Source organism: Macrobrachium nipponense, chromosome 47 (genome assembly GCF_015104395.2).
Source record: "Macrobrachium nipponense isolate FS-2020 chromosome 47, ASM1510439v2, whole genome shotgun sequence".
NCBI classification, from domain to species: Eukaryota; Metazoa; Arthropoda; class Malacostraca; order Decapoda; family Palaemonidae; genus Macrobrachium; species Macrobrachium nipponense.
In genome coordinates, this window is record NC_087222.1 from 21,276,906 (window position 1) to 21,300,573 (window position 23,668).

The 23,668-nt window shown below is 45.9% G+C and overlaps 1 protein-coding gene across 1 annotated transcript in view; it reads right to left on the minus strand.

Annotated features, from left to right (window-relative positions):
• Window positions 1-23,668, minus strand: part of LOC135204757 (gastrula zinc finger protein XlCGF8.2DB-like) — a 47,642-nt gene that overhangs the window by 15,624 nt on the left and 8,350 nt on the right. The window contains exon 2 of the mRNA XM_064234915.1: window positions 2,415-2,510. The gene's annotated coding sequence lies outside the window, so the exon portion shown is untranslated. The remainder of the gene's footprint in view (window positions 1-2,414; window positions 2,511-23,668) is intronic.

Here is a 23,668-nt window from a genome sequence, read left to right on the forward strand (position 1 = left end):
TTATTATTATTTAATGCTAGTCTAGGGGGTCGATAAAAAAATTAAAACTTCATTGGGGTCGAGGAGTTAAGGAGTTTGAGAACCCCTGAACTAGACCCTTCTAGTGTTCAACATCGAAGGAAAGTCCATGATGTTCACAAAATCTCTTTGCCAATGCCAGGGTAAGAAAGAACACAATCCTGAAGGTCAGATCCCTGTCTGACGACTCTCGTAAAGGCTAGGGTGCACAAGTCAGGCTCCGTAAGGCAAGAGTCACATCCCACTCAGGGGGACTAAATTCCCAGGGAGGGCAAAACTGTTTGAAGCTTCTCAACAGCATGGAGATCTCCACAAGAAAGAGAAATCGACACTCTTTAAGCAAAGGATTAATCCAAGGGCAACTCTGTAGCTCCTGACAGCTGTGACAGCGAAGAAAGACAAGAATGTCTGCTACCTGCTGAAGAGGAGATCCTACCAGAGAGATAGCCCATCAATGACACCAATCACAGAAGATGACCCATTTCCCCTAGCACACAGCCGCTGAAGATTTACAAAGGTATCTAGAAATCTTGGTCATTGTGTGATGAGAAAAAACCTGTAGCTCACAGGAGATGGTGGATAGTCTCCAGGCATGAAGTGACAGTTCTCTCACAGCCTGGCGATACCTCTCTATGAGCGGCTGGTACAGCAGGTTGTGCCAAGGGGGAATCTCTATTGGTACCCAGGAAAGTAGAGCTAGCAGGTCCAGATACCACTCGGCATGTGGCCACTTGGGAGCTAGCAGGGTCATCCTGAGATTAGGGGTGATCATGACCCTGTTGATCACCCAATGAATCAGACAAAATGGAGGAAAAGTGTAGGCCTTGGAGATTGTCCCATGGGTGTTGTATAGCCTCTCCTATTACCGCCCCTGGCACAAAAGAACAGAACACCAGGAGCTTTACATTGTGCCAGGTTGCAAAGAGGCCCTATGTCTGGACCCTGGCAACGGAGCACATCTGCCGCTCTGTTCTGGTTCCCCAAGATTTACCTGACTGATAGATCTACTGAGTGTGCTGCTGCCCACTTGCGAACCTGCACCACCAACATGTGTAGCAGAAGGGAATGTAATTCGTCTGCTTGTTGACCTGCACCAATACTGTACAGTTGTATTGTTGAGATCCAGAATATTGATGTGAAGGTGTACGAAACCAGCAACGAAAGTTGTTTGTGAAATTAGTTCAAATTCTTTTTCCAGGAAATCTGGGGAACAAATTCACAAGGCAGAGGAGTTTCTCACTATCTCATAGGACTCAGAGGAAGAAGTGTCATTAGACACTTCTGGATTGGAAGTCAGAATGGATAAAGGTATCGACACTCAATTAAGGGTGTCAATCCTTCATAAGTACAGCAAAACACCAATAGGACAAAGTAATGACTGATCTGGATCAACCATTCCAAAATCAAAAGTATAGGAGATCATGAAGGATTCGGACTCGTCAACGGATGCCAAATGATTGCGCATCCGAGACGGAATCAAGACATGACCCCGCCTTTTGGAAGGTGATGTTGAGAACAAACCATGTAAATCGTCTATCTTCGTCGCCAACAATACTGAGAGATGAGATGTTGATTTTTGCGAGGCATGGGCACATTAGACGGAAGTCAAATCCCCTCTAGAGACAGAGGTCCCTTTGATGGTAAGACAGAGAAGTTTCTCATCAGTAGTTGAATCTCAACTAAGAAGAAACTTTCCTATTTAGTGAATGACTAAGGTGAATGTGGACCTACGTCTTCACAGTTGAATCGAAGAAAAGTTAACTCTCACAATTCTGATCACGAAAAAAGACCCGTCGATAACACCAACCAGTGAAGACGGCCTTAATCCCTGCTGTTTTACAGAGGACTGAAAAGGTTGGCGAGAAAGTCGGCACTTGCAATGAGGGTGGAGTCTTTCAGTAATGAAAACACAGGAATTGTACTGCCTGAAGAACTGCTTCTTGTGGGTTGGATCAGGGAGGAAATTTTCTATCTTCTCTGAAAGCAGAGCTAGTCGGGCAGGGAACAGGTGAAATCTTCTGTCATACATTTTCAATTTGGGGTGAGCAAAGAATAATTATGCACCTTACAAATTAGAAAACTTGTATTAGAAGACAAAACTCAAATTGTCTGAAGAAAATCACTGGCATGTAGTTGCTGCCTAACCGTCGTATTCAAGAATTTTATCGGCCATGTCCCACTTCGCCGTAAGCAATTCCTATTGCAAAGAACCTCAGGTTTGTATATTGTGTAGGAAAAAATGTCAGTCAGTACATCATGAATAACTAACAGACTGGGTTTTGAACAATGCATTTGTGTCACCAAGTGGCTAAAGGTTCTATATAGCTTACATTAAATACTACATATAATTCATGGAGATTCTTTTACTGCAATGACTTCACTTTTATATAACTTACCTAGAATATGTTACTGAGGAAAATTAACAGGATACTGAAGAAAACATGTTCCTCAGCAGAGTATCTGTGATCATCCATAACAATGGTGCAGTTTATCTGTGACAAAGAGAAGTAATCTCCATTAGCACATAGAAGTTTTCTATACACAATACAGTACCAATGAGATTTTACACTAAGCACTTAAAGCTTCAATGCAAATGTTATACTAATGAAGTGCAAAACATGTGTGAAAAAATTTAATTCTTCCCATTCCTGTCTGTGTCCTTGTAAGAACCTGTTAATGTTCCAGGTAATTCCACATTAATATAAACTAAAAATATGTCATTTTAAAATATGCTACTTTCTTTTAAACATTTAATATGAAAATGTATTGCAGAACTAGTCTAAAGCTTTATTTGCAACGGTTTACATATAGTACACCACTTCAAAAAAAGTAGTGCAATAATTCTGCAATGTAATGTACATAAGTCTATGTAGAGATATAAATACCATTCTAGATTTAGTTCCAATGAACTGCAAAAGCAAAACTTGTACATTCACAAACATTATCATTTAGCTGTTTAACCAGACCACTAGGTCAAAATATTTGACTCTCACTGGGCTAGTCTAAAAGATTCATTTATTTCCAAAAATTGACGTTGGCTGTTAAAATTTTGACATTCACATAAAAGATGTCCATCTGCCAGTCAGTGTTGACCTGCTTTCTTTTAATTCATATAAAGATTGGGTCATGTGGACCACACAAGTAGTACACACAGGCCATGAGTGGGGCAAATTTGATAAGAGATTAAATGACTTCTCAAGCCTTCTTTTATTTGAAAACGAACAATTCTACCACAGGTTGGATCTGCTTCGGGATATCAGGTTCAATATTCCACAAACCCTGACATTCAATATACAAAATGGGTTTATGTGATGTTAATTGATCACTAACTGAAATAGTTGTCTGATTTGATTACAGAAATATCATACTGCACATTCAGTTTTGGAGGTAGCTAAAACATTCAGAACAAACTGCAACATTAAAAAATAACAAATTTTAATAGGAATTACTTTCAGTGCAGCTGGAAATGGCCGTTTAACTTTAAACAATGTGGAGTACATAGTTAACAACCAACTATGGGTGGAAGTCCTGCCCACCCTGTTGGGTTTGCTAACCTATTGCTTTGTAAATCAATCAGTAAGAGATCACTTTCTCTTCTTCTATGGTCTGATATAGACATTCAACTCTTTTCTGCAAAGCTATCTCAAGATGTAACGCTTTTGAAGAATATAAGTATTTTTGCTACCTCTGTGTTTCCATGATATACCCTCCAATCAACTTAAGTAACATGAATCAAGAGTTCAGAAAATATCTTTCTGCCGGTTTCGAGAGAGAGAGAGAGAGAGAGAGAGAGAGAGAGAGAGAGAGAGAGAGAGAGAGAGAGAGAGAGACAGGAACTTCAGGACTACATCGAGGTTCCAGCTAGGAGGAGCTGGATCCTTAGACTTTGAAGTCTCAAAGGATCTTATAAGATCGTGTAGATCCTTATTATCCGCAAGCTCTAGGCCTCTATTTCTGAAGACGGCCGAAAGCATACTCCTGTATCCCTTTATGGTAGATACAGAAAGATGTGAGTCCTCTCTAAGGAACAGCAAGAAATCAGCGATTTCGGTCACAGAGGTACTGGAGGAGGACAACTTCTTCGACTTACACCATCTTCTAAAAACCTCCCATTTAGATTGATAGACTCGCATAGTGGAAGTTCTACAGGCTCTAGCGATCGCGCTTGCAGCCTTGCGAGAAAAACCTCTCGCTCTGACAAGTCTTTCGATAGTCGAAAGGCAGTCAGAGCGAGAGCGGGGAGGTTTTGATGATACCTCTTGAAGTGTGGTTGTCTGAGAAGATCCATCCTTCTTGGCAGGGATCTGGGGAAGTCTACTGTCCACTCCACTACCTCTGTGAACCAATCTTGTGCCGGCCAAAAGGGGGCTATCAGGGTCATTTTCGTCCCCTTTGAAGCCACAAACTTCTTCAGTACTTGCCCCAGAATCTTGAATGGGGGAAATGCGTAGACGTCTACATGGGACCAGTCTAGAAGGAAGGCGTCGACTGCTAGAGCTCTGGGGTCTTCTACCACTGAGCAAAAGACTTCCAGTCTTTTGGAGAGGAATGTGGCAAACAGGTCCACATGAGGAGTCCCCCATAGAGACCAGAGACTCTGACAAACATCTGAGTGGAGGGTCCATTCTGTGTGAAGGACCTGGCTCCTCCTGCTCAGCCTGTCTGCCCTCACGTTCCTTACTCCCTGAACAAACCTCGTCAGGAGGGAGATGTTCCTTTGGGAGGCCCAAAGTAGTAGATCTCTTGCGAGCTCGTACAGGAAAAACGAGTGTGTCCCTCCTTGCTTCCGAATGTAGGCAAGGGCGGTGGTGTTGTCTGCGTTTACTTGGACTACACTGTTTGTCACTAAAGGTTCGAAGTTCTTTAGAGCCAGGTGTACGGCTATAAGTTCTTTGCAATTTATGTGCCAGGACACCTGAACTGCACTCCAGGTGCCTGACACTTCTCTCGCTCCTAAGGTTGCTCCCCAACCTTTTTCGAATTCCGAACGCTCGGAAAACAATACAAGGCTTGGGTTCCAAATCTCCAGGGAAATTCCCTTGTTCTCCTTTAATGGGGGCAGCCACCATTCCAAGTGTTGTCTCATCTCCACTGGAATGGGAAAACTGTCCGAGAGAAGTCCTGTCTTCCACTTCCACGATCTCTTGAGGAAGAACTGAAGAGGACGAAGATGAAGTCTTCCTAGAGGAAAGAACTGTTCGAGCGAGGAAAGGGTCCCTAGAAGGCTCAACCATTCCCTCGCCGATGTACGTTCTTTCCCTAAGAAGAGAGAGACTTTCTCTAAGCCTCTCACGAGTCTCTCTTGAGAAGGAAATACTCGAAAACCCCGAGAATCCATCTGAATCCCCAGACAGACCAAGTTCTGGCTGGGAATCAGCTGCGACTTCTCGAGGTTTACGAGTAATCCCAACGATTTGATCAGGTTTAGGGTCAAAGTAAGGTCCTCCAAACACTGTCTCTCTGATCTGGCTCTGATGAGCCAGTCGTCTAGATACAGAGAGATATTGACACCCTTCAGGTGAAGCCATCTCGCCACATTTTTCATCAGGCTTGTGAAGACCTGAGGAGCAGTGGACAGGCCGATACACAAGGCCCTGAAGTGGTAGATCCTTCCCCCCGTCATGAAACGGAGGTACTTCTTCGACGAAGGATGAATCGGGACGTGAAAATAGGCATCTTGGAGATCCAGGGAAACCATCCAATCCCCTTGGCGAAGAGCCGCAAGGACTGACGCAGAAGTTTCCATGGCGAACTTCTCTTTCTGAACAAATTTGTTCAGAGCGCTGACGTCTAGAACTGGTCTCCAGCCCCCGAGGCCTTTGCAACCAGGAAAAGGCGATTGTAAAACCCCGGGGAGTTTTGAGCCAGCACTAGTTCTATCGCTCTCTTGTCCCACCTCTGATCCACCATTAGCCGAAGAGTATCTCTCAGAACAGGGTCCTTGTATTTGGCGGACAGTTCTCGCGGAGTTGAAGTCAGGGGAGGACTGTCCTGGAAGGGGATGCAATATCCCTTCTTTATCACAGACATCGACCAAGTCCGAGGAGCCTGGCACCTACTGGTGTTTGGAGGCTCCTTACATCACTTTCCCCTTTTAAAGGGACGGAAGGAAGATCTACCTCTCCTCTCAGGCGCTTTCCTTTTTGAGGGAGCTCTGGAGGGAGGGCCTCCTCGAAAGGGCTGAAGAGACGTACTCACCCCTTTCTTCTCTCCCACTACCACAGGCCTCTTCTTTCTGGAAGACTGAAGGAGAAGGTCCTGGGTCGCCTTCTCAGTTAGTGAACGGGAAATGTCCCTCACCAACTGAGAAGGGAACAAAAAGTTAGACCTGGGTGCAAACATCAAGGCTGCTCTTTGTGAGTGAGAAACAGCCTTGGTAAGAAAGGCGATAAAAACAGCCCTCTTCTTCAAGAGTCCCGCTCCAAAGAGAGAGGAGACTTACCCTGAGCCATCCTGTACCGCCTTGTCTATGCACGACAAGATACAGAGGAGAACTTCAGGATCGAGGCCCTCCGAGTCATGGGCCTTCTTGGCCATCACCCCAAGGGACCAATCCAGGAAATTGAATACTTCCAATACATGGAAGAGTCCCTTGAGGAGATGATCAAGCTCAGAAAGACCCCAAGTCACACAAGCCGAGTTCAGGCCATGCCTTCTTGATGCGTCTACCAGACTAGAAAAGTCAGCTTCCGCAGAAGCCAGGAGAGAGAGTCCCATATTCTCCCCTGTCTGGTACCAAATACCCCTTCTGCCTGTAAGTCTAGCAAGGGGCATACAGAAGACAGTTCTGACCAGATCCTTCTTCGTCGTCTTCCAGTTATCCAGAGACTGAAGAGCTCTCTTCATAGAGATGGTCGGTCTCATTTTCAGAAAAGACGAAGACTTTGGCGTCTTGGAACTTGAAAAGAGAGAGCGTGGAGAAGGAGGAGCGGCAGGAGTTAAGGAATCTCCATATTCCTGAAGAAGAAGAGCTGTCAAAACCTTGTAGTTTGAAAGTCCTTCTCTAGCACGAGCCTCGTCTTCTGAATGCTCGTCAACAAAAGGATCAGAAGGAGAATCCGCCTTAAAGTCTGGGGGGTCTTCATAAACATCTCTCTCTGCGGGAGACAAACTCCTAACCGGAGAGGGACTAAGAGTATGTACAGCCCCCCTCTAAAGCTGGCGTCTCGCGCCTGGCTGGCGCCTCGCGCCTGGCTGGCTCCTCGCACCTGGCTGACTCCCCGCGCCTAGTTGGCTGCTCGCGCCTGGTTGGAATCTCGCGCCTGGCAGAAGCTTCGCTGTAATAAGGATCCTCGCGCTTGGCTGGCGCTTCACGCCTGGCTGACGTCTCGTGCCTGAAAGAAGTCTCATGCTCGGTAGGCATCTCACACCTGGTTGACGCCTCACGTCTGGCTGGCGCCTCGCGCCTGGCAGGAGAAAGAAGATGAGACTTTTTGACAGGAAGTCTAACGTCCTTCTTACGAGGAGGATCTTTCGAAAGGACTCCGACCAACGAGGCTAACTGCTCTTGAACAGCTAAAAGGATCCTCTTGGAAGCCTCTCCAGCGTCCTCTTCAATAGGAGGAGAGGGAGACCTCGAAGGAGTTTGACCAGCTCTGTCAGAACAGGGAGACGTCAAAACCACCTTCGCCTTCTTGATCGAGGAGGGAGCTTCATCAGAGAAGCGCTCGGGGCTCGAGTCAAACAAAGGCTCTTTCCAGTGCCTTTTCAGGGGCCTGGAAGGTCCGAATCCTTCCACCCTCGTTTAGTTGAAGGAGAACCGGACAACGAGAAACACTCTCGGAGGACGCTTTTCCTAAAGCGGTCCTGAGCAGTCTGTTGTGCTACAGAGCCTGCTGAAGGGACGCCTGACCGGTGGGGATTCTCCACAACCTCCGTAAGGCTTTCGACTTTCCTTCTCCTCTGGGCTTGGGAGCTTGGAAGAGGTCTAGGCCTGGGAGCGTCGCAGAGACGGTCAGACGCCTCCTCCACAACACTGGGGGCACTCACTTCACTTAACACGTCACTTTCACTATCCTTACCTTTCAGGGCAGCCATTTTGGATTTCATCCTTTGAAGTGTAGCCTTCAGATCAGCGATCTCAGAAGCCGAATCTGAATGCAAAGCCTGTGAGGGCCCTGATAAAGAGGGAGAATCAAATGCATGATTTACAGAAGAGTTAGAATCAGGAAAAGGCTCAATAGGCCTTGTACTACCCACACCCTTAGATGCAGCCCTTCTAATTCTATCCCTCTCTAACTTCTTCAAGTAAGAAGTTAGAGTTTTCCATTCCTCAGCACTCAACCTTTCACACTCATGACAGGTGTTAGTCAAAGAACATTCAAACCCTCTACATTTACGGCATACAGTGTGAGGATCAACCGAAGCCTTCGGTATCCTAATCTTGCAGCCTACATTCACACAAACTCTCACACTAACACTCGAACCAGACATTCTGTAGAAAAATCAAAAGCAAGTCCAAATCCAGTCCACAGTAGCGAATGCCAAAACAACGATCCAGGTACGTCACCAAAAAGTCAGATGAAAGAAGATCAATTGCCTTGAAAAAAAAAAAAAAAAAAAAAAACGAATTCTAGTCAGGAGGTAGTAACAACAATGTTGATACCACCGGCGACAGAGAAAATCTAATAGAAAACGGGAATGGTTCCTAGTCCTGCCACCCAGGGCAGGGCGGTAGATCACCTGACCTACCTGTAGTGAGTGGCACGAAATTTGAATTTCTGTCGGGGACGACGGAGTCTTAGCTAAGTATATATCTGACAGGTAAGTTGCTTGTATGAAAACATATTTTACTATTGCTTTTGTGCTGATAAAAGATAAGGAACGTAAGTTCGTATCACAATAAAATCAAATGAAAATAGCGAACTGAACCAATTTTTTCACACAATAAACATGCCCCCAACGCAATCTATCAAAAAGAAAATAATTTAATTCACAACGAGATGTATTCAAGTTATATTTCGACTTTCATTAACCCCTATTTAATCTTAAAATATGATCTTAATTTCTAACTTTGGAGAAAAACTTATTTCGAAAGGAGAGTAGAGGTCTCAAACTCTTGCTCTCACTACCATCTCCGGTGTCAGGACGTGTTAAAGTACTTTTTCAGAGGGTGGCTTCACACGCGGTGGAAACTGGATCTGCTAGTCCAGTCAGTTGTTCCACCTAATCGAGATACGATTTTTACAATAAACGATGGTTTTTTTGGAACCTAATTCCATCGTAAGTAGGAGAATACCTGTAAAAAGAAACGAAAAACACTGGTGAAAGACACAATTTGCACCAGTTATTTTGGAGCATCGGGTAAACAACCGCAGACGATCCATCGTCATCACTCTGGCCAGGCCTTATTCACTCGATATTTAATTGGTGAAATAAGAATACAATTACATATTTAAGCATACCATTCAAAAGATTGAAGTTTCATCAACATAAGCATGTGAGCTCTTCATAAAATGATATTGTTATTGTACAATAAAGTTTCATACATACTTACCTGGCAGATATATACTACTTAGCTATAGACTCCGTCGTCCCCGACAGAAATTCAAATTTCGCGGTACACACTACAGGTAGGTCAGGTGATCCCGCCGCCTGCCGCTGGGTGGCAGGAATAGGAACTATTACCATCTTGAGCCAGATTTTCTCTTCCACCTGTCTCCTGAGGGGAGGCTGGGTGGGCCATACAATCGTATATATCTGCCAGGTAAGTATGTATGAAAATGGAATTTTTATTCTAAAATTAATATTAATAATACTTACCTGTATAATTTATCTAGTCCCACCCATCCTACCCCACGATCTGCCTATCACAACTGATTTGAGGGAAGGTTTTTGTATCTGTCAACGACAGTGTTGCCAACTGGCGGACAGAATAGGAGGTAACAGGGTTGCCAATGTGGTAAATTTTGGTCCGTTTTTTGGAGGATTTAGGGCTAGATAAATTATACAGGTAAGTATTATTAATATTAATTTTAGAATAAAAATTCCATATTAATAAACATTACCTTAATATAATTTATCTAGCCCGATTAACCACATTGAAAAGGAGGAGGGAATCTGAATACAATTTCCCCTTCGGACAGAATAGGAGAAAACAAACAAAGAAATATATATCATAGGCAGTCATAACTCAACCCAAGGTCTAAGATACTAACAACTCAAAGTCTCCTACCATAATGCCACCAAACTGCGGTAGCACAGGACAAGGAGTAAGTGCATAGTCAGTCCGTCTGTACTAAAGTCAGGTGACCAGTCAGACGAATTGCGGACAGCAAGGCTGCACCCTGAAGACTATCAAGCACTATTCTTTCCCTAAAGGATGAGTGTCTGGACTGTCTGGGCGATTCAAAGCTAAGCAAACCTTGGGGGTGTATCAACGCAACCCGACGTCGCCAGCAACGAATCGGCTCATGAGCAACTCCTAACTCGAGTTTTCTGGTGCCAAGAGAAAGGAGCGCGGAGCAAAAAGGCGATTCAGTCCCGAAGGACAAATGCCTGACCGTCCAACCTGGTCTCATGTTACACGATCATCGGGGGTGTATCAACGCAACCGACTTCGTCAACAAGAAACTCAGGGCTACTAAATGTCGCCTGATCTCACACGAGTGTCTGACTCCGAGAAGACAGGTGAGACAAAAAGTAGATGGAGAGCGAGTCACCAGATGACAGCAGACGATCCATCGACTAATTCCCTGTCCAAGACAGTGGAAGAAGCAGGAGTCGTCAGGACAAGCGAACCAGTGGCTAGTCCTAGGTCAGCATCGACTCTGGGAGAAGCGTAGTCGCCAGTGCTGACAACCCAGTGGCTGGAACCATTTCACACTGAAAATGGAAGCAGCATGAGTGGCCAAGCAGTCAGTCCTTGTCATCAACACATAAATACCAAACTGCCTAATTCCCATTATAACTACGTCAAAAAACTCGCCATGGGTTATAATACAAAAACAAAAAATATATACAACAAAACAAAAATTAATGAATAATATACAGGTAGCAACCAAACGTAAAACAGGAAGACTACCTAATTCTCCTGTCTGACGACCTGTCCTGCCATCACCAACGGGCCCAAAGAACGAAAGGTCGCCTAGAACTAGAAATATCCCTCAAGTAAAAAGAGGAAACAAAAAATAAAAAACAGAATTAGAACGCCAAGTCGCCGCCTCAAGCACCTTGGCGACTGAGACGTTCTTCATAAAAAGCTATGATGTAGCAACTGCTCTAATACTGTGTGCTCTCGGCGTCTGGTCTCCCCAGCAGCCGAACCACCAGTTTTAACGATCAGATCTCTGAGAAAAAAGGATACACCATTCTTTGAAATAGGTCTCTTGACATTTCGGGGTGAAACAAACAGATGACGGGGACGACCCTGAATGTCCTTCGTGCGGCGTAAATAACATGAGAGCGCCCTAACAGGGCAAAGAACTAATTCCTCATTTAAATTACCAACAAAGTCGATCAGCAACTTCAGTACGAAAGACCTGGGAATGGGATTATCAGACGATTCAGTCTCTGCGACAAATTCAGGAAGGTATGACAAAATCATGTCTTGTCCAGATCTGGCAACCAGAAAAGAGAGTGCTTGCAGTTCACCCACCCTCTTGGCTGTAGCCAGTGAGACAAGGAAGAGTGTCTTAGAAGAGATGGCCCTAAATTTGGCAGAATTCAGAGGCTCAAACGGAGGGAACCTTTAAGGCTTGAAGGACTTTGTTAACGCCCCATGTCGGAGGCGAACACTGCGGCCTGGGTCGAGATAGGGAAAAAGATCGAAGTAAATCTCTAATGACATAAGATGAAGAGATCTCAGAAAGCCTTGCCTTAAAAACATAGGAAAGCATAGACCTATAACCCTTAATGCACGAAGGTGACAGGGCCCTGTCATGATGTAAATGAACTAAAAAAACTCCGCTACTTTCGGTAAGGAAGGTCCTAGAAATTGAATGTCCTTGAGACTTACACCAACGTCTGTAAACCGACCATTTAGCCTGATAATTTACTCTGGTTGATTGCCGTCTGGCAAGAGCCAACTGTCGCGCCACTCTGGAGGAGAACCCTTCGTGCTTAGAGAACCTCCTGACAGTCTCCAGGCATGAAGATGAAGCATGTGGAGCCTCTGATGGAACCGATGAAAATGGGGTTGTTTGAGAAGATCTGGTCTCTCTGGCAGGCGAATGGGGGGTTCCACCAGTGCTTCCAGAAGGTCGGGAAACCACTCCTTCTGTGGCCAGAAGGGGGGGGGTGATCAAGGTGAGATCCAGACGCTGGTTGCCCTCACTTTGTTGAGGACTGACCTCACCAGAGAGAACGGAGGAAAAAGCATAGGCTTGAAGTCCCTCCCAGTCCTGCAAAAGAGAGTCTGTCCCGGCACTCTGAGGAGTCTGGTAAAGGGGCGAAGAAGAATATCTGGCAACCGAAAATTCAGTGGGGTGGCAAAACAGATCGACTGTGACAGGCCATTTCTTCCTGAGGCTGTCGAAGACTTCCTGGCAAAGTGTCCACTCCGACCCTTGAACTTCGTTCGGTCTCGAGAAGGCGTCTGCTAAGAAGTTGTGATGGCCCAGGATAAACTGAGGGACCAACGTAATCCCCCTGTCTTCTGCCCAACACAGGATTGATCGGGCTTCTTGAGTGAGAAGATTCGACTGTGTGCCGCCTTGGTTTCTCAAGTACGAGACTGCTGTGGTGTTGTCGACAAAGATCGCGACAACCGACTCCAACAGTTGTTCCTGAAATGAAAGAAGGCCTAGGTACACTGCTCTCAGTTCCCTCAAATTTATTGACATGCTCCTCTCCTCCTCTAACCAAAGGCCCGAAGCGGCTTCGGAGCCCAGGTGTGCGCCCCAACCTTGATCCGAGGCGTCTGACCAAAACATTAGGTCCGGAGGAACCGAAAGAAGAGATGTCCCTGACTTGAGGCGGTGAACTTGCATCCACCAACGGAGATCCTTCCGACATTGTGGAGAAGAGGCGACTATTGTGTCCTCGGACACGAAATCCCATGACTGGCGAAGTGTCGACTGAAGGGACCTCATTCTGAGACGACCTACCTCCGGGAACCAGTTGGATGAGGGATGACAAAATGGCCCAGGAGAGACCTCCAAAGAGAAACTGGCTGCGTTACGGAGGACAAAAATTCTTCGATCAGACTCAGAAGCTTGTCTATCCGTTTCTGAGCGGGAGAAGCCCTCAAAATCTGGGAATTCAAAACAATCCCCAGATAAGTCATGATCTGGCAAGGGATTAGATTGGACTTGTCAAAGTTGACACGAATGCCCAACTCGACACAAAGAGACAGAACTATCTCCCTCGACCGGAGACATTTCTTAGAGGATTCGGCCTGGACTAGCCAATCGTCCAGATACCGAAGCATCCTTACATTTAACTGATGCAGAATAGCTGAAACAGGAGCCATCACCCGAGAAAAGACCTGTGGAGCAGTGGTGAGGCCGAAACAAAGGGTCTTGAACTGGAAAACTCCCGAGTCCGTGAAAAAACCGAAGGTAAGGTCTGCTTCTTGGATGGATGGGGATTTGCAGATAAGCATCCTGCAGATCGATGGAAATCATCCAGTCCCCCTCCTGACGGATGAAAGAACAGTCTGGACCGTCTCCATCCTGAACTTGGACTTTAGAATGAACTTGTTCAAAACCGAAAGATCTATGATGGGGCGCCAGGCACCCGAGGCTTTAGAAACTACAAACATCCGAGAGTAAAACCCGGGAGAAGGAGGAGCTCGCTCTATGGCATCCTTCTCCAAGAGGGCCGAAAGCTCCTTCTCCAAGGCTTGACCCCTGATTGAGTGAGGGTAATAACTGCTGAACTCGAGAGGACGATTGGAAGTGGAGGTCTGGAAACAAAAGGGATCTCGTAACCTTCCTTCAGGACCTCCACCACCCAAGCATCCACCGCTCTCCCCTGCCAAGCTGGCCAATGGCGGGAGAGACAAGCTCCTACTGCGGTCTCCAGGCGAGGTGATGACTCCTACTTCCGAAAATTCTTACGCAGAGACAAGGAAGAAGAAGAAGAAGAAGAAGAAGGTCCTCCTGGAGGTTGAGCTCTTTCTCTGCCCTTAGAGCCATGCCAAGAACCTCTCCCGAGTTTCAAAGGGTGAGCACCAGAGGATGAAGTAGAGGCACCAGCAACCTGAGATGTACTCTGGAAAAAAGAGCCAGAAGGAGGTTGTTGGGCTGGAGCAGAAGGTACAGATCTGGTCCTAAACTTACGCTTACTCCTTGAAGGAACGGGAGGAAGACCAGAGGAAAAAGCTCTTGATAAGGCCCAGTGAGCTTGGGAAGAGGCATCACCTTGATGTTCCTTCAAAACCTCAGAAAACACAGAAATATCAAAAAGGAAATCGCCAAAAGGAGAAGCGGACAACAGACGGGTTCTCTGAATCTCTGATACAGAGGAGGGTAACTGCGACAAATACAGGTTACGCCTTAGAGAAACAAGAAAGGCCTGCATTGAAGCAGCAAGCTCGTTCTGATGTACAGAAGCGATTGAAATGGATGAGCAGAATTTCTCAAAAAGAGGAGCATCAGGAGGAACAAACCCGGAGTCCTTGATATACGTTAAAAGCCCACCGAGGACCCACATATTGAAGGATTGAGCTTCTTGTAAGGAGCTCATAAGAGACTCCATAGCAATAAAATCTTCAATTGAGACAGAGACCGAAGCCTTAGAAGGCAAGGGTTGACTTGAAAGTCGGACAAAATCAGGATTTGGCTTGGGGGGTCGAGAGAATGAAGAATCATCCGCCACCTGGTAAACTCCTCTCTGGTGTCGTAGAAGAGAAGAGAGCTTCCTCTTCCCTTCCCCGATCACCTTCGAAAGTTTAGCGGCAACATCCGCCCTCACTCTCGCGAACCTCTGGGCAAAGGGAAAACGTAAAAATTCCCGTGACCGGGAAGGACCGTCAAGAAAAATCCCTTCTGTAATACAACGAGGCGGAGGCTGCTTCTGCTCTTTAGGCCTCGCCTGAGGAAGAAAACTCAAAATTAAATCAAAAAGTTTCTTGAATTCTACATCATGACATCCATTCGAGGAAACATCAATATCACACGAATCCGCGTCATCATCATCATCATCGTCAGATCCTAACTTAGAAACTTCCCCTGAAGTAAAATCCTGACGACTAGCTATCTTAGGCCTGACACTAATATCCCTCCCCCCTTCTCCTAAATAAGCGCCCTTTGGCACTGTTACGGGACTAACAGGGGACACGTTGGGTAAAGATTCGTTAGGCACCTGCCCGGACCGGATCCCCCCTAGGCCTTCGCCACGACGGGGTTCACAAGCCGGGGGGTATCTGTCGCATCGTTACCATGGTGCTGTCGACAGGTACCTGACGAGGAGCTGAAAATGAATCTAAAAGTGTGTTAGACATTCTAGTAAAGGCTTCTTGAAAATTCTCTGACAGATTGTTAAAACTTAGCTGAAATATCTCTATCTAGACTAAGCTGTAATTTCTTAAAATTCTGTTTCCAGGTAGTTTCTATTGCCAAAATCTTTGAATCTACATCAGAAATAACTTCACTAATTACCGGCTTGTACAGGGGCAAAGCATCAATTAATTCGGAATCGGAGTCGTACAATAGCGCAAACCGAAGAGCCTCAGAAAACCATTGAGCCGCCCAAGTCAAAGAATTCGTTAGATACAGTTCTAGCAATCGATTTCTTTTTCTCCTTAACCGATCTTTTACGCTGCAAGATTGTTTGGCGTTTCATATAAGCAGTCATATCCTCGTCAGACCAGGGCTTACATACGTCACAACGAGAAGTCAAGTCACAAACCTGTCCACGACAAGAGCTACAAATGTCATGGGGTTCATACTCCCTGCTACTCATCCTTGTCCCACAGACTGGGCAGTTCCTGATGTTGCTGGCAGAAGGAAGCATCGTAATTTCTTGGTAATCCATTGTAGAATTGGACAGGTCAGTAGTTCCGGGTCGCGCAAAAGTTCGTAATTTAAGATAAGAACCACAACAGAAATCAAAGCTAATTCACTATTTCGTGATGTAATGCGTGAGTGGTAATTCACATAAAGTCTCATTTAACAAATAATGAAAGCTTTAAAGGCACAAAAATGTTTAAGGAAATTTATAAAGAGCGGCCGTGATGTAAACAACACGGGCGCTCGTTAACAACTGATTTGAGGGAAGGTTTTTGTATCTGTCAACGACAGTGTTGCCAACTGGCGGACAGAATAGGAGGTAACAGGGTTGCCAATGTGGTAAATTTTGGTGCGGTTTTTGGGGATTTAGGGCTAGATAAATTATATTAAGGTAATGTTTATTAATCTTTATTGTACAATAACAATATCATTTTCATACATTCAACTTCCCTGTCAGATATATACTTAGCTGATTGGCACCTTTGGCGGAGGGTAAGAGACAGCTAATTACTGACCTGATAGGTAAACAACACATGTTGTAGGTAATACAAGTTAATTAACAATACCCTTTTTCCTACCTATTTAGGCGGAAGATTTCATAGCTTGTGCTTAGAAGTCTGCTTCGCCTCAAAAGCTTCAGCGAGGGTGTGCCCTATGACTGAGAACTCTTGAAAAGACTGTCAATGGGTCTTATCCACTTACTCAACAGAACCTGATGGCAATTGTCACTGGAGTCTTATCTACTTACATGACAATATACCTATGCCTATTGGCATATAAAGGAGTAAAACACTGATCCCGATCACCCGATCCTAACCGTGGATCAGTATATATGATTGAAAGGTGTTATCCCCAAACACCTTTCAAACAACCTAAAAACTCAACACCAACTAATTTTAAAATCACACTATATAAAATATAAGGACAAAAAATTAAATTTAAGAATCAGTCTCCTCTCCTTTACCCAGCACTGTATCCGCTGATACATAAGGGCCCAGAGAGAAGCATCTCTCATATGTTACCCTCACATCTTTCAAGTAATGTGAGGCGAACACTGAGTTACACCTCCAATACGTGGCCGCTAAGATGTTCTTCATCGACATGTTCTTGTTGAACGACAACGATGTAGCAACTACACGTACCTCGTGTGCTTTAACCCTTAATGTCTTATATGCATCACTATCACAACTCATGTGGGCCTCAGTTATAATGTTTCTAACAAAAATTGCTAAGGCATTTTTTGACATAGCTCTTCTAGGGTCTTTAACAGTACACCATAAACTTTGATTGCAACCCTGCAACTGCTTCTTCTTCTGCAGGTAGAACTTCAAAGTTCTCACAGGGCATAATGTTCTTTCCACTTCATCTCCAACTAATTGAGAAAGCCCTTTTACTTCGAAAGTCCTAGGCCAAGGTCTCGAGGGGTTTTCGTTTTTAGCTAAAAACAAAGGCTTGAAGGACAATACAGCCGAATCCTTCTTAAAACCCACTCACGAGTCAAGCGCTTGCAACTCACTCACTCTTTTCGCAGTAGCGAGAGCTATTAAGAAAATGCATTTTCTTGTTATGTCCCGGAAAGTAGCTTTCTCTGGAGGTTCGAATCTCTCAGACATAAGATATTTGAGAACCACATCTAGATTCCAACTAGGGGTGAGAGAAGTTCTTAATTTTGTAGTCTCGAATGATCTAATTAAGTCATGCAGATCTTTGTCATTCTCTATGTTCAGGCCCCTATTCCTGAACACAGCCGACAACATGCTCCTATAACCTTTAATGGTTGACACTGCTAGATGAGATTCTTCTCGTAAAAACAAAAGAAAGTCAGCAATTTCGGTCACAGAGGTATCGGAGGAGGACAGCTTCTTCGCCTTACACCATCTACGGAAAACTTCCCACTTCGATTGGTATATCCGCATGGTTGAGGACCTTCTTGCTCCAGCAATTGCTTTTGCCGCTTTGCGAGAAAAGCCTCTCGCTCTGACCAGTCTTTCGATAGTCGAAAGGCAGTCAGGGCGAGAGCGTGGATATTTTTGTGGTACCTCTCAAAGTGGTATTGTTTGAGCAGATCTGTCCTTTCGGGAAGAGATCTGGGGAAGTCCACTATCCATTCCTGTACCTCTGTGAACCATTCTCTTGCAGGCCAATAAGGAGCGATCAATGTCATCCTTATTCCTTCCGAAGACACGAACTTTCTCATTACTCCCCCCAGCATCTTGAATGGGGGAAATACATAAGCGTCTATGCCCTTCCAATCCATGAGCATGGCATCTATCGACAGGGCTCTGGGATCGTCCCCCAACGAACAAAAGTTTTCCATCCTTCTGGAGAGGAATGTTGCAAATAGGTCTACTTGAGGCTTCCCCCAAAGAGACCATAGTTGTTGGCAGACTTGTGAATGAAGGGTCCATTCTGTTGGAAGGACCTGGTTCTTTCTGCTTAATCTGTCCGCTCTTATGTTTCTTCCTCCTTGAACGAACCTCGTCAGGAGTCATATCCCTCTTTCTTCTGTCCAGATCAACAGATCCCTTGCTAGTTGGTAAAGGGAGAAAGAGTGTGTCCCCCCTTGTTTTTTTATATATGCCAGAGCCATGGTGTTGTCCGAGTTGACCTGGACCACCACGCCTCTGACCTCGTTCTCGAAAAATTGCAGTGCCAAGTGTACTGATAAGAGTTCCTTTGCATTTATGTGCCAGGCCTTCTGTTCCTCTGTCCAGATGCCTGACACCTCCTTCGTCCCCAGTGTTGCTCCCCACCCCGTGTCCGAAGTGTCGGAGAACAACACTAGGTGAGGGTTCTGAAGAGACAAGGACACTCCTTCGTTTCTTTTCAGCGGTTCTAACCACCATCGTAAGTGGTTTTTGATACTCTCTCCTATGGGAAAGGTATCCATAAGGTCTCCTTTTTTCCTGTTCCAACTCCTTTTTAGATGGAACTGCAAGGGTCTCATATTCAGCCTCCCTAGAGAAATGAACTGCTCTAGCGATGAAAGGGTGCCCAGAAGACTGAGCCATTCCCTCGCTGAGCTTCGTTCTTTCTCTAGGAAGACCGAGATCTTTTCCAGCCCTTTCGAAATTCTTTCTTGGGATGGATATGCTCGAAAACCCCGAGAATCCATCCGAATCCCCAGATAGACAATGGTCTGACTGGGGACCGTGTGAGATTTCTCGAGGTTTACGAGCAATCCGAGAGATCTGATCAATTGTAGAGTTATCTCTAAGTCCTCCAAACACTTTTGTTTCGTCTGTGCTCTTATAAGCCAGTCGTCTAAGTAAAGAGATATCCTCACCCCTTCAAATGTAGCCATCTTGCTACGTTCCTCATCAACGCCGTAAACACCTGAGGAGCCGTCGAGAGGCCGAAACACAAAGCCCTGAACTGATAAATCCTTCCCTGCACCATGAACCGAAGATATTTCTTCGACGAATGATGCAGGGGGACGTGAAAGTATGCATCTTGCAGGTCGAGGGAGACCATCCAATCTTCTGGACGGAGAGCAGAGAGAACCGAGTTGGATGTCTCCATGGAGAACTTCGTCTTCTCCACGAAGCGATTCAACGCACTCACGTCCAGGACCGGCCGCGGATCCTGTACTATCTCGATGGCCTCCTTCTCCAACATCTGCTGAACCAACCCGAGAAGGGCATCTCTCTTTACAGGGTCTTTGTATCTCGCTGACAGCTCCCTCGGTGTCGTCGTCAATGGAGGTCTGTTCCTGAAGGGGATGAGGTATCCTTTCCTGAGAATTTGTAGGGACCAAGAATCCGCTTTCCTTGCAGTCCATGCTTCTGAAAATTTCAGAAGCCTGGCCCCTACTGGTGTTTGGAGGACTGGATCCTCATTTCTGATTCTTCCTCGGAATTCTGATGGAAGATCTTCCTCTTTTCTCTCCTCCTCTCTTCCTTGGGGCTCGGCTAAAAGTTCTACCTCGAAAGGGCTGTTGGGCAGTTCTTGGTTCCCTCTTCGAGACAGGAGCAGCTGGTCTAGGCTTCTTCGCAGATTGTACCAGCAAATCCTGTGTTGCCTTCTCAGTAAGCGTATGGGAAATGTCCTTTACCAACTGAGAAGGAAACAACTGTTTAGACAGAGGGGCGTATAAAAGAGAAGCCCTCTGTACTGGAGAGACTGCCTTGGTAAGAAATAAACCATAGACAGATCTCTTCTTCAATACTCCTGCCCCGAACAGGGATGCCACTTCAGCCGATCCATCTTGCACTGCCTTATCCATGCATGCCAGAACACTATGCAAGACTTCTGGCTCTAAAAACTGAGGGTCTTGAGTCTTCTTGGCCAAAGCCCCAAGGGACCAATCTAGGAAGTTAAAAACTTCCAAGACATGGAATATTCCCTTGAGGAGATGGTCCATTTCAGACATAGTCCAGCTTGTTTTGGCCTATGGAAGTGCGTATCTCCTTGCCGAATCCACCAAGGAAGAGAAGTCCGCTTCAGCAGATGAGGAAAGAGAAAGTCCCGTAGATTCTCCTGTGCTATACCAAGTCCCTCTCCTTCCTGATAGCCTGGAAGGGGGACAGGTAAACACAGTCTTTCCCGCCTCCTCTTTGGTTTTAAGCCAATTTCCGAAAGACTGCAAAGCCCTCTTCATTGAGATGGTCGGTTGCATCTTCAAGAAAGAGGAAGACTTTGCAGCCTTTGTACTCGAAAATAAAGACCTAGGAGAAGGAGGGGCAGCAGGACTCAGGGACTCCCCAAATTCTTTTAATAAGAGGGCTGTTAATGTCTTATAGTCTGTAAGACCTGCCCCCTTATTTTCTTCAGAGTCCGAGACATCTTCCAATTCTGGTTGAGTTTTATTCGGAGATGAGTTTGCGACCGGAGGACTCCTCTCTCGGGAAGGTAAAGGGCTTGTGGCAACACCGACTGCAACCTGACAAGGGCTACGGCCGCCTGTGCGACATCTTGAGTCCCTGCCAGGAGAAGGCCGATGTTGTCCTTTTACACTAAGTCCCTCCTGACAAGGACGACGGCCGCCTGTGCGACAACTTTCGTCCCTACCAGGAGAAGTCCTTAAACGTTTTTCCCTTTTTTCATAATCAATTCCCTCCTGACAGGGGCTACGGCCGCCTGTGCGATATCTAGAGACCCCGTCAGGAGAAAATTGATCTTGAGAAAAATCTCACAGAGGAGCCTCCAAGTCCGCTTCAAACTCCGATAATGCGTCCGAATCATATTCTGGATTGTATAAATCCTTGCGCCTACCTGTCATATGATGGATGCCAGGTGCTCTATGTTTCGTAACAGGCTTAGGCTCTTCAGGCGCTTTATGCCTGGCTTCAGGTGCCTCAGGCGCTCCAGGCGCTTTGCGTCTTATTTCAGGCTCTCTAGGCGCTTTGTGCCTTGTTTCAGGAGCTTCAGCCTCTCCAGGCGCCTTGCGCCTCCATTCAGGTGCTTCAGGCTCTCCAGGCACTTTGCGTCTCGTTTCAGGCGCCTCAGGCTCTCCAGGCGCTTTGCTTCTCCTTTCAGGCGCTTCAGGCTCTCCAGGCGCTTTGCTTCTCCTTTCAGGCGCTTCAGGCTCTCCAGGCGCTTTTCGCCTCCTTTCAGGCGCCCCAGGCTCTCCAGGCGCTTTGCGCCTCATTTCAGACACTCCAGGCTCTCTAGGCGCCTTGCGCCTCATTTCCGCTGCTTGAGGAGCTCCAGGCGCTTTACGCCTCATTTCAGGCGCTCCATGCGCTTTGCACCTCGCCCCAGAAGTTTCAGGAGCTTCAGCCACTTTGCGCCTCACTTCAGGCGTTTCAGGCGCCCCAGGCGCTTTGCGTCTCATTTCAGGAGTCCGTCTGATTTCGGGAGTTTCAAATTTACGCCTCGATTCAGACGCCTCAGGCGCTTTTCTTCTAGTAGGATATCCAGATGGATATCTATATGAATCCTCTCGCCTTGACGGCGTTTTGCGCCTGACAGTAGCCTGACGTCTGGCTGGCGCCAGGCTCCTGGCAGGCGCCTCGTCCAAGCTCTCAGAGAGTTCCAAAGGACGGGATCTTTTAATCGGAAGAAATTTATCCTTCCTTCTAGGAGGATCCGATCTAAGAACTCCTACTAGTGACGATATCTGCTTTTGCATATTCTTCAAAATCTTAGTAGCTACATCCTCTTTCTCAAGCTCCGATGAAGGAGAAGGAGCTTCTGAATAAACCTCCTTCCTTCTCTTTTCCGGAGGATATTCTTCCGGAAATTCTTCAGGGCTCGAATAAAATGACGGAGACTTCCAAGATCTTTTCGAAGGTCTCGACAATCTATCTGAACTCCATCCTTTCTTAGACGACGAATCAGACGAAGAAAAACACTGTTTAAGGATGTCTTTCCAACGACTATCCTTGGCAGTCTGGGACGTAACTACAGAATCTGCCGAGGGGACGCCTGACCAGTGGGGATTCTCTGAAACCTCCCTGCGGCTTTCGACATTTCTTCTCCTCTGGGCTTGGGAGCTTGAGAGAGGACAGGCCTGGGAGCGAGACAGAGCCGATCAGACGCACCCTCTACTTCACTGGGAACACTTTCACTGCACTTACCTTCCAGTTCTTTAAGTTTTCGCTCCATTTGCATAAGCGAAGCTTTCAGACTCGCAATTTCAGATGTTGAGCTTGCCGAATCCGATAATTGGGAAGGTAAAGCTGTATGGGAGGAAACAATTGGGTTAGCAATAGGCAATAGTCCGCTAACTGGCTCGTTACAGACCGACCTACTCACACTTTCGGAAGAGGCTTTTTTAGCTCTATCTCTTTCCAACTTTCTTAAGTAGGAATCAAGCATCTTCCATTCCTCCTCATTCAAATCCTTGCACTCATCACATGTATTCAATTGCGAGCATACATTCCCTCTACAATTTTTACAAGTGGTGTGAGGATCCACCGAAGCTTTTGGTAGTCTCACATAACAACTCTCATTCACACACACTCTGAACGAAATTGAAACGTCAGACATTATGAGAAATTCCAAATCCAAAATCCAAAAACAGTCCACAATAGCGTATGCCAAACCAAAGATCCAATACGTCACCAAATAGCAGTCCAAAAGATCAACGGCGTAATGAAATTCGAAAATCAAGTCAGGAGGAACTAGCAAACGATGTTACTAGTACCGGCGACAGAGAAAATCTGGCTCAAGATGGTAATAGTTCCTATTCCTGCCACCCAGCGGCAGGCGGCGGGATCACCTGACCTACCTGTAGTGTGTGCCGCGAAATTTGAATTTCTGTCGGGGACGACGGAGTCTATAGCTAAGTATGTATCTGACAGGGAAGTTGAATGTATGAAAATGTTATTGTTATAATACAATTAAGTTTGTTCATACTTACCTGGCAGATATATATATAGCTGTATTTTCTGAAGTCCGACAGAATTTAAAAATTCGCGGCACACGCAGTGGGCGGCCAGGTGGTAGTACCCATTCCCGCCGTGGGAGGCGGATATCAGGAACTATTCCCATTTTCTATTCATATTTTATCAGTGCCACTGTCTCCTGAGGGGAGGTGGGTGGGCACTTTAATTATATATATCTGCCAGGTAAGTATGAACAAACTTAATTGTATTATAACAATAACATTTTGTTCATGAAACTTACCTGACAGATATATATATATAGCTGAATCCCACCTTCGGATGGTGGGAAGAGACAGAATAGGATTTTTGGGAAACTAAATTAAGTAGATGATATACATCTTGGTTCCTCACCTGTTAGCATAGCCGACTTCGTGATTACTGTCACCAAAGTCTGCTTCTGCGTTACTAGAGTTGCCAGCGAGGTAG